Source organism: Manacus candei, unplaced genomic scaffold (assembly GCF_025592945.1).
Source record: "Manacus candei isolate 608988 ecotype Guabito, Panama unplaced genomic scaffold, ASM2559294v1 h1tg000014l, whole genome shotgun sequence".
NCBI lineage: Eukaryota > Metazoa > Chordata > Aves > Passeriformes > Pipridae > Manacus > Manacus candei.
In genome coordinates, this window is record NW_026138062.1 from 14,704,245 (window position 1) to 14,719,017 (window position 14,773).

Sequence of the window (14,773 nt, forward strand, 5' to 3'; positions counted from 1 at the left end):
AATTTCTTTTCAGATTAAGTCCAGACCAAAGGAGAAAATCCCCTACACTTCAAACAGGGGAGACATAAAGCTCCCAGACAAACCAGCTCTGACCTACATATTCACTCCCACAGTGCCAAACCCCTGCTTAAAACAGACACAGTCAAAGGAAGTTTTGATGTGTTCCATCTGATGACAGTCTTATACCCGTGAAGCCAAACAAATGTTCATTTTACAAAATTAGAGTAGATTTTAAAGTTAAATAATTAGCTATATGAAATAAATTTTTTGTACTTCTTAAAAAAGAATAGAACTTCTTGAAAACACAAATGCTGCTTTGAGAAGGTCACTAATTTCTGCACAATGTAAATGGGAAATGCCCTCACTTATTCAACTTCTTCAGGAATTCTACATTTTATGTACATATATGTATTCTTCCAAATGATAGGGGAAATTTTCATTTGATCCAATTTTTATTATTTTCCCGTTGATATATATTAATTTCTTTCCTTCATCAGACTGCCTTTGGCTTACTGTCATGCAGTCACCCGCATGCATCTCTCCGTAGTAGCTGTTGCTTTTTTTTCATGCTCTCATGTAGCATGCATCCACTCACAGCACAGAAAATGCAGTGCTTTAAAGATCCTCAGAGTGGAGCTCATCCACAGCCTACCAGAAATGTAGGATCAGGAACTAACACCTTGGTGCAAGGTCACTCCAATTCCCTCCCACTGTTTTTCTCTCTCTGTTTTATACCAAAGGGAATTCAACAATACAATCTTAAGTGGAGTCTTCAGACTATACCATTAGCTTATTGAGTAACTGCACCTGCTTTTAAATTTTAATGATGCATTTTTAATATGATAAATGTATTATACTTCAATGGGTTTATATGCAGGTTGAATAAACTATGAGTTTTGTTACTCTTCAAATATTACTTTCCAAAGAACGTCCTTATAATTGTATAGCTCGTGTAGTTGCACATGTTCCTGGTAGTCTTAAAATGACTGTGGTTCTGTACCAGTGAACACAAGCTACTTTTGACTGCAAATGGAAGTTAATTTTTTTGTTAACTTCTGAGCCATACCACCTAGAGTTAGGCTTATAAAGTGTTTAATCTATATGGCTGCTAGGGGAGGAAGAAGAGTTTTTTTCCTGTTGGCTGGTTACAACAGGATTCAGTAAAAAAAAATGCTTCCAACATTTTGTTTGAACTGAGTTGCTGGAAAGTGTTTGGGATATTCATAAGTATTTTCTTGTACTAGCCAGAAAGTAAAGGAAGGGTTTGAAAAATATCATAAATAGTAGTTACTGATTTTATAGAGAGAAGTGGGTGGCTGTAGTGAATGATGAGAATTTTACCTTTTAATATAACTACCAAATGTACTTGATCACCAAAAGACTGAAGTGCAAGATACAAATATAGGAGTTTGCTCAGGAAATCTATATGTATAAAAGAAAACAGATGTATGTTATTAGTTTTATTTTGCTGTTTCAAGTAAAGTGTATTTGACTTAAGAAATATTTCCAAATAATTGTTACTGAATGGCTTGCTTGTTTAATACAGAACAAATACACTTTATCACAATTTTCTCCACCCTCCCTTGTCAGATTCATTAGTGGTGACCTAGAATACTTCTTCATGGTTCGAATTAGGTTTTGTACTTTTTGCTGATTTTCAATTGTTGATTCTCTTTTAAGAGTTTTAATAAATATGCCGCAGGGATAAAAGTGCTTACTTCTGGACATTTATCTTCAAGGAATTAAACTGAGACCAGAAGCTCAATCTTGTTTTAGTGTAATGAGTTCCAGTTGTTGTGTTTTAGTATGTTTTAATAAGATTAATTGCCTTTTGCCCTGGCTGATTCTTTCCTTCATTCCTGTGGCTAACAAAGAATGGACAGTCACTGAATTACCTGAGCAAGAAATAATATCTAGTGTAGAAATATTATCCAGCTGGCAAAGAACTAATGTTACTGGTTTACACCAGCCTCCAGGCACAAATGGAGTCAAACATCTGTCACACTGCAGCAATTTTCATCTGGCTAATGGGCTGTTGGCTCTATATGCCAACTAGTGTAACCACAACTTACTTTAAAGTATTTCAGACCACTGCAAGATGATTTTCAGAATAAAACGGTCTTAACTAGGTGTTAGTTGTTGTCCTTTCACTGTTTTCTATCAGTAAAGGATGCAATGGAAAATACTTTGACCTTGGTAGGATTCCTTTCCCTTCCTTTCCTTAGAACAGATATAAGATCCCTGCATGAAACATCTTAATTCATGAATGTCTGCAGTGGTTGAACATTTGGCAGTAGTTGCATTTAACTTCTCTTTGAAGTCTACAAGATTAATCATCTCCCAAGTCAAAGTATAAAAGTGACTACAAATGCAATCCCTTTGGTTACCATCAGGCTTTTCATAAGTATATGGTCAGACACTCTATTTGTGGTAGTTTAGTCTAGGCCTTCCTTGGTGACCAGTTTGTAACCAAGGAAGTGCCCAGATTTTCCAAGTATTCCCTACAATTTTTGCATAAGCCAGGGTATAAGAAGAAAGGAGAAGTGGCCTTCGCCCTCTCTTTCCTTCCAGCGGCTTTGGAGGTGCCGGTTCCCTGCTGTTGAGTCTGTCGTTGTTGGGGAGCGAGGCCTGGTAAGGCCTTGTTGACCTTGGGAGACACAGGTTGCCGACAGTCGTTCCAGAGCGACTTTCTGTTGTCCCAAGGAGAGTAGTAAGATAGTCTTTTGCTAATTCTTTTAGTTGCTAGATCTTGGGCTACTGATTGAGATATATATATATATTTTATTTTGGTTTTGTTCCTTTTTTTCCCTTCCCCCTTCCCTTTCCCTTGTGAAATTGATTACATATTTCAATTGTATATAACTGTAATATAAGTGTAAATATATTTATATATATTGCTTTAGCTGTCTCTCTCTTGTTTCGGTTGTCTTGGTTTTTTTTCTCTTCTCTCTTAGTTTAGTGGGGGGGAGGGAACTTCTTGTGGTGAGGTTTGGAGATTTAGCAGGGAGCCAGCTTCAAACCATGTCACTATTGAATGATGGTGGGCAGCAAAATTACACTCAGTGACACTGATTCACTCCAGCACTTTGGTCATACCTTAACCCTCATTCCTCTCTCTGCAAATTATGTTTTTCTTCTTAAGCTTAGCGGATTAACCCTAAGTCTTTGAGCTGTACACACAAGTGCCACCAAAAATTACAAATTTCTCTAAGTTGTAGCTTCATTCTGAATCACAGCATGAGCAATTTGCAACAGCAGCTGGTCCACTGTGTCTATGATATTGGATTAATTCCCGTCATAAAATGTTCATGGAAATTACGAAGAAGAACATGTGTAGATCATAAGTGTGGGCCTGGTTTGTTTCTGAGAGCTACCTGGTAAAATTTTTCATTTTGAACAAAGAAATTAGATTTCACAAACCACTATTTGCGGTTCAAGCTACCTTCTTGCAGGGTTGGAATAAATTGATTTGGGGCAATGAAATCTGTGAGATTAACTCAAATATTCTTCCTTCAAAAGTTTGGATGCAATATCTCTCTGTTTTCCTCCAGCAGCCTTTATATTTTCACACTGTTAATGAATGAGTGCTTAATTGCCACAGCGAATCTGTCTGGGGTTACTTCCCAGCAGTCTCTTGCCAAGACCAGCTGGACTTCTGCTTGTATCCTGCAGCTGATTAGTGGAAGCTGCTAGTGTTAAACATAAATAAATAAGAGACCTACACACCAAAGAAAGTGTGGAGTTCAAGAAATTGTAGAGTTCCCCTGAAGTCAAATAATTTCCTTCAAATTAGAAAAGTTGACAATGGTTCAATACATAACTCCTGATACATCCATAAGAAATAACCAGCTTTAATCAACCTAAGTGGTTACTGAGTGCTACCATTTCCCCCACAGAAATGCAATGCTTTTCTTTGACTTTAAGGAATCAGACTGGGTTTGTTTTTTTTCCGTTAGTCTTGAAGTGCCACTTTAGAGTAATACTGATATCTGGGTTCTTTTCTGTTTCACAGAAACCAAAACTGTTCAGACTGATTTCTCCCTACAGGGTTGTTTTGGGGGTGTTTTTGTGTCTTAAATATTTAAAGCTTAAACAATCACTTTGATGTGGCTACAAGACACTTAGCTAAAACACTAACATTGCATACCTCAGTTCTCCACTAGATTCAGCTCCATTATTTCTTTTGCATTACATAAGCCCTGGATATCCTTGGGCTTTGTTGGTGTGAGTCATCTCCTCGATAAGATACTTTGTTAGAAGTTCAGTAGAAAAGTGTGGGGGGCTTTTTGTTTTAAAATTAGGCAGGCCTTTTAAAGGCTAACTACATCAAGGAAGAGATTACATGAACTACAGGTGTACATCACATACATGATAATTTTAAAGATAACAGCTACATATTAGAGCTACTGATTAAGTTGTAGGTAGATTTCAGTGTAAGTATGTGACTGAACAAAGAAGATACAACGTATCAATACGAGTGCTGATTTATCCCTGACCTGCACAAGTAAACTGCAGAAGGGCCTACCTGTAATCTTTGAGTTATGTTAGTACAACACCAATGCTTTCACCAAGAGAAATTCTCTGCTAGGAGATATAAACTACAACAAGTGTCAACGAAGTGTATGTATCTACTGATTTTAAGGCCAAGTGAATGAAAGGAACAGCTTTGATTTCAAAGAAAGAAGTTGCCTTAATGACTGAATGTGGCCATTATGGAGCTATTTCTCAAGCCTGTTTTCTGGCAGGAAGTGTCCTATAGTTCTCCCTATTATAAGCAGAATGTCTTTTTCATTTTTCCCAAATGAAAAATGGTGGCTCATCCCACAAGCTGTTACTTCCTGTGTAGATATCTAACATGTGGTATTTAAAGAAATATTCCTAAAACTGCAGTTCCTAGTTTCTCAGTGGGTTAAACTATTACTAAATTTTATTTGAAAAATTTTTCTGGATAGCTTGACAGCTTTCCCAGTGGGATGGGGATCCTCAGAATCCTGGCCTTTCTCTACCACAGAGCATTCAAACCCTGGGAGGGACAATGGGATATGCATCTATAATTCTGAAGAAGAAATGTCAGGAGGGATCCTTTGACAAGTCTTGCAGATTGCCTGACATCCCCTCTGCTAGTTCCTCCCAGACAGACTGGTGTGCCTGTACTACATAGCACTGATGTATGGGTGTGTCTCAGCAGAAAGTATCCAAAATTGTGTTAAATCTTCATTATGGTTCTCTATAGCAGGATTTTAACTAAAAGAAAAGTGTTTGAAATGAGATCATGTCTCATCTTTCAAGTGGTAAGGTCAGTTGGGATGGTGTTGGAGGACTACATAAAACGGAAGAATCTGGTCCTGGCCCAGATTTGCCCTTTCTGCCTTTCAAGAACAGCCAGTGTTGTCTTGTCTTCAGACAGTGCCTATGCTTCATCTGCAAGAGCTAGTGAAGCTGTGCAGAGCCATGGTAGGGCATGAGCTAGAAGTTAAATTGAATGGTGCATATGTGGTGATATAATATTCAAACTATATTCCTTCTCATCTTTTATTTTGCAATATAAATATTCCCTTCAGTCTGTGACTCTGAGGAAGCATAGATATTGCAGTCTCTGAATTGTATGCTCCATGCCTTTGAGATCAATGGATGCAGGTGCGAAGTCTGTAAGGCACATATTTTTGGAAACAGCATGTTTTAATGCCTGTGCACCAACATTTCTATCAGAATTTCTCATTCATATGATATTTGGAAAATTTGGATATTTGGTAGTCTTTAAACTGAAATTTAAAAAATGGAAGCTCTATTTGCCAATAAATATTGAAAGTACAGGGGAGATTTCCCATTTTTCTGTGTTTATTAAGAGACTATATTTTTTGAGTATAGATTTTGAAATATAAAAGGTAAGACTATAGGGCTCGATCTTTTAATTTGCATTTATACAAAGTGCTTAGTTGTAAGAATGATCACATTTACTCAGTGGCTTTCTGGGAAACACGGATGTTGCAGGGTGGCATTGTTGCTTTACATAACTACTTACTTTTACAAGCTCTTGAATTTTCCAGAAAGAGTAACATTTTAAGCTATCATATTAAAAATTGTCCTATTACATTAATCAAAAAATATTTTAAAGTGATATTATTTGAGTTGCTTACTGTAAGCATACCTGCTCATATGGTTATGTTACTGTAATTTGAACTGTAATTAACAATGAATAATGTCAGATGAGACTAATTCATGTGTAAATTTAGCAACTTAAACCACCAGGTGCTTAAAAAAATCATCTGGCTTCCTTTAGTGGTTTTGATGCTACTGGTGAGATTCTTCTCCACTTTCGTTTGTTAGTAACTTCACCTATAGTTACAGTGAAAATGAGAGGTGTCTTTGAAGAGTGATTCATTCCAGCCTAAGATGGGTGTCTAAAACAGATTGGATGAATTATCCTCTAGTAGTGTCTATCCCTTCACAGACTAATGAAGAGATAGGTAGCTCTCAACTTTTGATCTTGGAAAGGCAAATAAAAAACCTAAGACTATTGCCAGCAGAATTGCTGACAGGAGGATTCATACTGCTTTTGGAAAATCTGTGAGATCCACAAGCTGAAAGAAGTTTAAAATTGTAAATGGAGTCTGGATGACACACTAAGACTGAGCGCCTGCATTTGGAGTTCTGAATATAGTGGGAAATACTGATTTATACCCAATTGCTATACCTTGTTGCTTCTCTGTGAAAAATTAAGGATGGTCTTTTGGGAAAAGTAAAATATTGAGAACCCATTGTAAGCTTTTTACTGAAAATAAATGGGATATTGGGGAGATCTTCACTTGTTATACTAGTAAATGGTCTATAAGTCACTTAGATCTTACTGGGACTTCTGCCAGTACAATACATCATTCTTTTTAATTAAAATACTAGTTCTACTCAAAAGCACTAAAACCCATCAAAAATTTCAAAAAATCTTGTCCTTGTTAATGTGAAATGGTACTTCACCTGAATCAGAGATGTGATTTTGTCCATGTTATCATCCCAACCAGAAAAGATAATGTTGCATAAGGCATAAGTTTATACATGTGTATTAAAATATATATGAATATATGATTTATTCAAGATGTATTTGGAAGAACCATATTATCATATTTAAGCAGATTCTCTAATTTTTAAGACTGAGTTATGCAATATTTCTTCCCATAAGCTCACTCTTTAAATAAACAATTTATAAAGCAGTTGTCTTATGAACTGTGTTCTGATACGTTTGTTTAGACACAACAGTTTTCATAACTGTCATTGCACATTGAGTTTCTTATATTTGCTTTGGACAGCAAACTGCCAACTACCTGCAAACGCTAGCAACTTCATACAATTTGTTTTGGCAAAAGGTCACCATGCAGAAAATTTTCTGTAAGATGTGGTAAGTCAGATTTCATACATACTATCCTCACTGGAACTAAAGCTCGAGATTGTTGTTTCTATAATACTCATCAAAGCTAGAGCAACAAAGAAAGAAATGCTAGTCAGGTTGCTCTACTCTTTCACTATTAAAGTTTACTGCACTGTATAATTTCTGATCATGTTAAAGTCCCATGTAGCTCCTACAGTTAAGTTAGATCTGATCATAGGAAGACAACGTTAAGTCAGATTTCAATCTCAGTTGCATTCAGAACAATTCCACCAAGTCAATATATTTACTTTTATGTAAATGGTTCGGATTCAGATTCTTATCATTTGGTTTTATTTTTGGAAGGAAAATTTAGGAGTCCACATTGGCAACCCATAACCTTTCTTTTATCTGTACATCACTGCAGAATTAAGTGCTGTTTTCTATTCTCTGTTGTTATGGCAGCATGTTTTTCAAGATATTGTATTAATCTGTCTCCTACAGATTCTACTGGTTTTTCCTATAAAAAGCCTTGTAGATAGATATGAGATCTATGTCCAATTTGAGGTGTATCATATTAAAGAGATGGATGCCTTGAACTGCACACCAAAGCGTCCAGATGCTGATACTGACATTTTCGTATTCTCTTGTTCTTCTTTTAAGTTTTATTCCCCAATACTTTACCAGCATTTTTTGAGTCAGAGTTCTGTGTTGTCCAAAATACTCTACCCACACAAAAACACAAAAATGCACCTGGCAGTCTTGCCCCCAATATAATACTCTTCCCTCCATACTTAAATGTGGATCTAAAGCAGATTTTAGACCTTTCAGTGAATGCTTTGCTGTACACAGAGTCAGAAAAAGACACCAAGAACCGACCATATGTGAGTCCAAAATACACTGTAACCCATGGAACAGAGCTTCCCCAGCAATATGGAAAATGATGTTATCTTACAACAAAATTATGAACCACTTAAACACAAGAGCAACAAGGTCCTGAGATTTGCTGGTTCAGAAGGAATCAAGAAATCCTCCATATGCACATATTTTAAGGAAGTGCATTGATTAGATCATTGTTCTGACACTGACACTGCAGACATTTATAGTCATGAGTTACTTAATGTATAAATGGCACATTGCCATTAATGACAACATTCACAAACATGCTTTTTTTTTTCCTTTATTTTTTTTTGTGTTCATCTCTCTATTTCAGATACTGAACCATTTACAACACCAAAGAAGCATAGAACTGGAAGGCAGAGAACAGTAGCCTCAGACCTCCTGGTTAGGACTCTTTCTGGGAAAGTTGGTGATACAACTTTGAGCTGAGCTTATTAAATGTTAATCAAGTTACCCTTTTGTCTTTGTGTAACAGGCTCATACTCCTACACCCATTCACAGATGCCTGTTCCCAGTCCCAGTGAGGATTTCTTTCCCCTCAAAGTCAACACACTCAACTGTGTTGTTGCTGTGAAAGCAAAAAACTTGTGAAGGAGTCATAGGACAGGGAAAAGAATTACATGGAGATGGAAGGAGAAGGTGTTTTGGCCAACGATAAAACAAATGTTTCTGTAAATAGCAAACCCACCTCGGACTTCTACACCTTCCTGTTCTTTTCTTTGTCCAGTCAGGCTTCAATCTACTACTTAGGCCAACAGATGAACTGCTCACTTGACAGTTCTCTAACTAAGAAAGAAATCTTTCAGGGAGAAGGTCAGAGGAATGTATTTTTCTTCATTGCTTTGAAACTGGTGGCTAGTTGTGCCTACAAGGCAAAATGACAATCCTGACATCATTACTCTGAACCTTCTCAAACTGAAGCAGTGAGTGAGTTAGGACTCTTCTAGTTACTAAACTGTAAGATGAAATTGCACTTACCATCAGTAGTATCTAGAAATAAAAGGGTGCCTTGTCCATAATTCTTTGAAACAAAGGACACTGACACTGATTTTCTGAGGCAAGTTCTGACTCTGGATTCCCAGTGAACAGAAATGAGATTCCCAGTGGACATAAATACTTTTCTGGAGGTCTATATGATGTATGTACTCCCCAGTAGTCTTGCTGATAGCCATTATTTTGAGCTAGAATTCAAGGATCTGACTGTTAAGATTAAATGATTTGCTGATAGATAGTAACTGTGCTAGAAAAATAAGAACGTAGGTTAGAATTAGTTGTCTTCCTTGTTCTTCCTGTCATTGCATTCCAGAATGAAATACTAAAGTAAACCTTAGAAGTCAAATCCCAGTAGTGCTGGGAGTTATGTCTCTACTGTAAAAGCAACAGAGATGGAACAAACACAGGCTTTCATGAAAGTCTAGGGTAAAGGTTGTATTCCTGGCTCATCGCATCATTTTTTCTTCCATTTTTTTTTTTTTTACTTTATGTTTCCATGTCCTTCAAAGGAGCATGTTTTATTGGCTATGTGTTAGGAGTCAGACCAATGTGTTAGGAGTCAGTCCACAAGCTTCTTGTGGACTTGCTGTTCAGGGAAGCAACTTACAATCTTCCACATGCTACTCGTAAGATGCGTTACTAGTACTTATTTATAGCAACAGATAAAGCTAAGCTAAGCTGCAAAGTGTGTTGATATTCTTGACTAAAAGGTGCTGCACAAAATGCAAATTACTACTGTTTCTCTTCTCTTCATCATGACACCTCTTGGCTCCAATTTTAACACAGTATGCTCTTCTGTCTCTTCTTACAATTGTGTTATATTGTTCTCCTTGCTCCCTCCTATCACCTCATTTTTCCTTCCACATCAAGAAGCCTTTCTCAGTAATAGTTCTGGCATTTGGGCATAAGGAGTGTGCCCCCCTCAGAAACATAATAATATTATATCACTCTAAAATGTGGTTATCTTTGGTTCAGCTCTGGATGTCATTTACAATAGTTCAATAGAATATTCAGTAGAATAGATGATGATGGGTCTGATTCTTTTCACTTGTGTCAGACCTATTCTAATGTAACTCCATTGCCCCCAATAGCATTCAGCTGATCTTAAATGAGTAGTAATGGAATAAATATAGCTGAGATTTTTTTAAGCATCCATAGCAGATCAAGTGTACCACATCAGTGGACTGCACATTTTTGTCATTAACAGTCAAAACTGTGAGGACTCTGTGGAACTCTACAGCCTCTAAAGGCCTATATAAAACACATAAGCACCTAAGATAAAACAACGAAGATATTAATTTATCAAAATTGGGCAAAGAGAATTTGCCAGTTTCAGGGCGTACTGTAAGACCCTATCTACTGCCAAAGCATTCCCATTTTTACAAATAAGGGCACTGCTGATACAACATATTTCCTGTAACTTCTTTCCATGGGAAGTAGCTTAGAAACATAGGGGAGCAAGAAAATTCCTGGCGTTGCTTCACAGTTTTCCTGACATAGAGGCACTAACCTGAGCAGGAATAGTGATCCAGATACGAAGATTCTTGCTAGGTTTGCAGCAAATTATTTCCAACAGCATTTACGATTTACATAACACTACTAAAATATTTTTAGATGCTCTGTCCAAATAAATTTGTCACTGTGATCTCAGTGAAATCACTTTTTTTTCTTTCCAAAGAAATTTGCAAAGTTTTCTAATTCTTAAAGATAGAAGTTAAGAGTTCTAAAACTATTAATTACTAAACAGAAAAAAGAAGCAACCTAAGAAATTAGAATTTAAGTAATCAAAATATTCAAAGCCACCTTTTGTTTTTTAATGAAAGACTCCTTGAAACAGCAATAACAATGTGGACTTGGGCTAGAGAGGTCACACTGAACTCACAGAATTTTTTTTAGACATTACTGCCATGGCAGATAAGAGAAATTCAGTGCATGTACTATACTCAGATTTTAAAAAGGCAGCTGACAAGATTCTATACCAGAGATAAATTTCTTAGCTACGGTCATCGAATGACAAGAATAATAGGGTAATGGACAAAACACTGGCATAATAGCAGAACACAAAAAGATACCTGAATATAGATGTTTCATCCTATTAAAGAAGAAAAAGGTGGATTAAATATATAAAATAAGAACAAATTTGAAGACTAGTCCTCTAGATCTCCCAGACTGGATGGTGTGCATGATTACAAAAGGGAAACCAAACATTGAATGAATCAATTTTTGTGCTTACTCCTCAGAGAGCTGAAGGTGTGTAGATCTGTCAAGGATGGTCACACTGATTGAATTTAGATCTGTTGTGCCTGCATTATTGGACCAAGGTAGCACTTATGATGAGAGATAAACAATTTTTTTAGCAAAGATTAAAAAGTCTTCTAAGCTGTAAGTGATTTTAATGTCTGGCAAACAATGACTAACAGAGAGTGCTTCCAGCTCCCCCTGTACATCACAGAGAAATTATAGGCATCAGAGTTCTTCCTGGGAGCAAGGAATGAGGAAGAAGAAGTGGGTCTGAGTCAAAGGAAAGCTGAGCCACCAAAGCCATGAAGCAAGCAATATGTTTACAAGCAAATTGAGATACAAACTCTGTATAGTTTCTGGAGCATAGAGTAGGGGGAAAGAAAGTCCGTAGCATGGATGAAAGATTGTCTGACTCCCTTCCTCCAAATGCTACTCTGCAAAGCTCTTCCACTTGGTGTTTGTGCAGGGTGCATTTCTGTACTATGTGTGGCAAGTATTTTCCTGTAAGACATAAGAAAAATCTTGAAACCAAGCATAAATACGAAGCTGTAATGTATATTATTATTAAATGTGAATCAATATGGTATTACACCAGTGCTTCACCAATAAGAAGAATTGTATTAAACTGGTAGCACAGTAAGAGAATGGTTGTATATGGGACAGTGATGGGGAAAGAGGAAGGAGCATCTGCGAGTTCAAGGAATAGGTAGGTATGTCTCTTTGTGGAAGAAAAAGTACTGAGGGAAAAAACCCACAGGGCAGATGTATTGGTCTGGATAACCCTGTATGGTATTATGTTTTTATTAACTAGTCCTAAGTGGTAGAGGTTCTGAAAACATGTAAGTAAAAGCATTCTAGGAGTACCGTGAAAAATAAAAAGGATAATTATTATAAAAATGGTACTCTCAAAGCTCTCAAAGCATTTTTTATTAAATCAAAATTATACTGATGTAACATTAAGAATGAGATTTTAACTGAAATGTTTAAACCAAAGGTTTCTTCAAGAAACCCTCACACTGTTCCCATGAGTATATGCATAACAATAGATTCTTTCATTGTGTACTGAATTTTTGCATCAGACACTGAATAATAATTATTTTCCACTGTAGCTTCACCCCAGCCTACCTGGAGTTTCACAACACCACAGAAGAAAGCTGCTTTCTGAATAGGCAGCTCCTCAAAGAGGCAGTGATCTACCAGATGCTGAGAGGATACACAGAAACATGAGGGAGGGCTTAAGCCAGTATATAGGAGAGAAACCAGATGTGTGAGAAACATTATACAGGCACTGTCAAAAATGAAGAAAGAAATAGCTTGAAGAAGCAGATGGGTGGACAAGGTGACAATAATATCAAATAACAAAACAGACAACAAAATGCCTGGGGGTAGGGGGGGGGGGGGGCGTGGAAAGGAAAGAAAAATTCACAATACTTAAAGAGATAAAACCAGGTAAATATGAAAATTTTTGAAAGCAATGAGACACTCATGGGTTTTTCTAAGATGTGTGTATGCAAATTCAAGAAGTATAGCAAAGATGACATCAATAGTAATAATTGTTAGAGCTCTGAAATTATCAGAGTCTCAAACAGGTTAATGACTGTGGTGTACAGCTGCATCTAGAGTTATAGCTGGTCTCAAAATGAAAGGTACAAGTGCCCAGATCCTTTTAGGTACTGTTTAAAAATTTTAAAAAGAGTTATATACTTACATCGATTCAATCTTAATTGATCTACAGAATCTTAAAAGAGGCATAAAAGCATCCATGCACAAAGCTGTATGATTTTATTGATATTATTCAAACATTATTGCTATCTTTAGCATTTAGTTCACATCATGCAAAACTCTTGCATAAATAAACCATAGTTAAGTTGATTTGCAGTTGTTATTAGCTGGTAATGTCTGCATTCAGTTTTCAGCGGATCCTAAAGTTCCACTCACAACACTGCAAATTTTTGAACTGATTTTTCATTTAGGTAATTTCCCTCAAAAATCTCAACAAACAATGGGAGGAAGAAAATGGATACCAGCCTAGAAGAGCTTCATTGATAAAATGAACTTGATCTGTGTCTGATAAATCTTGATATTCAGGCGAGTGTTTCAATAGCTTTTTCTATGGCTTTACATTTAATTTGCATGAATTAAAATAATTGACCAAGTACAAAATATATTAGAATCCAAGCTACTATGTCTTTGGAAGGCATAACATCTTTCGGTAGTATTAGAAAAGGGATCTGTCTAAAGGAAATTCACCTCTTTACAGTACGGAAATTTCAAAATGAATAAAAAGTAGGCAACAACATGGAGGAAAAAGAAGAGTAAGACTAAACAAAAGAAGTTAAAAGGTTGGTTGATTTGCTTTCTTGCACAGTTCCTACACTAATTTTTATCAGAGTGACTTCTGAATTATGTTGTTGTAAAAGAAAGGAGAAAACAGGATAAAGTTAGGATAAATTGACTAATAGGAGCAAGACACCAGTGAAAGAAACAGTAAGACCTCAAAAAGATAGTGAAAGTAATTTATTGACAGCCTAGGTAAGCATTGCTAAAAATTTTAATGAATTCTGAGCCTCAGTGTTCACAGAGGAGGACTGGGAACAGATGCCAGAAACAGACATAAATTTAACAGCAGAGGTGGAAAGCATACTGAAGAAACTCAAGATCGTGCCAGAAGAGGTGACCTAGAAATTAGAACATTTAAGGGCTGACAAAACTAAAGGACCAGAAGGTACACATTTGATGAAGCGTCCCAGAAGAGATAGGGAAACCTTTAGGAAGTTTATTTATAATCTCTTTGGAACTGAAAAGGGCAAAGTAGCACATATTTAAGAAGTGATCTAGCTAAAATCTAGAAAGCTTGACTTGTAAGATGAAAGGTGAACCAAATACTTTGAAAAGTAAAGATATCAATTAACTACATGGATTTTCTAAAGCTGTACAAGGCCATGAGCATGAATTTCAGAATTACTCAGAAGTACATTTCTATCTTAAAACCATATGAATGATTATTTATCTAATAATACCTTTAAGTTCTGTGTTTCCTAAGCTTGGTGCTTTTCCCCTGTTAATGAGCTCTATAACAGGTGATCATTACTAATGTATGTAAACATTGGAGACTTTGCTATACAATTCTAACAATATGAAGACATTGAAAGCATTGGATCATGTACTTTGAGAGAAAAAAAATCTGTAACATGTCAAAGAGAATTAATAATGAAACTGAACCTAAAAATATAGAACAAAAAAAAACCAAACACCAAACCAAACGAACAAAAAAAAAGGAAT

General features: G+C 36.3%; 1 long non-coding RNA gene across 1 annotated transcript; it reads left to right on the forward strand.

Moving 5' to 3' along the window:
- Positions 1-2,124: 2,124 nt before the first annotated feature.
- LOC127467928 (uncharacterized) lies at positions 2,125-13,807 on the forward strand. Its single transcript, XR_007903354.1, has 3 exons — positions 2,125-2,710; positions 8,571-8,666; positions 13,465-13,807. It is a non-coding gene; the product is annotated as an uncharacterized LOC127467928 (long non-coding RNA).
- The last annotated feature ends 966 nt before the right edge of the window (positions 13,808-14,773 follow it).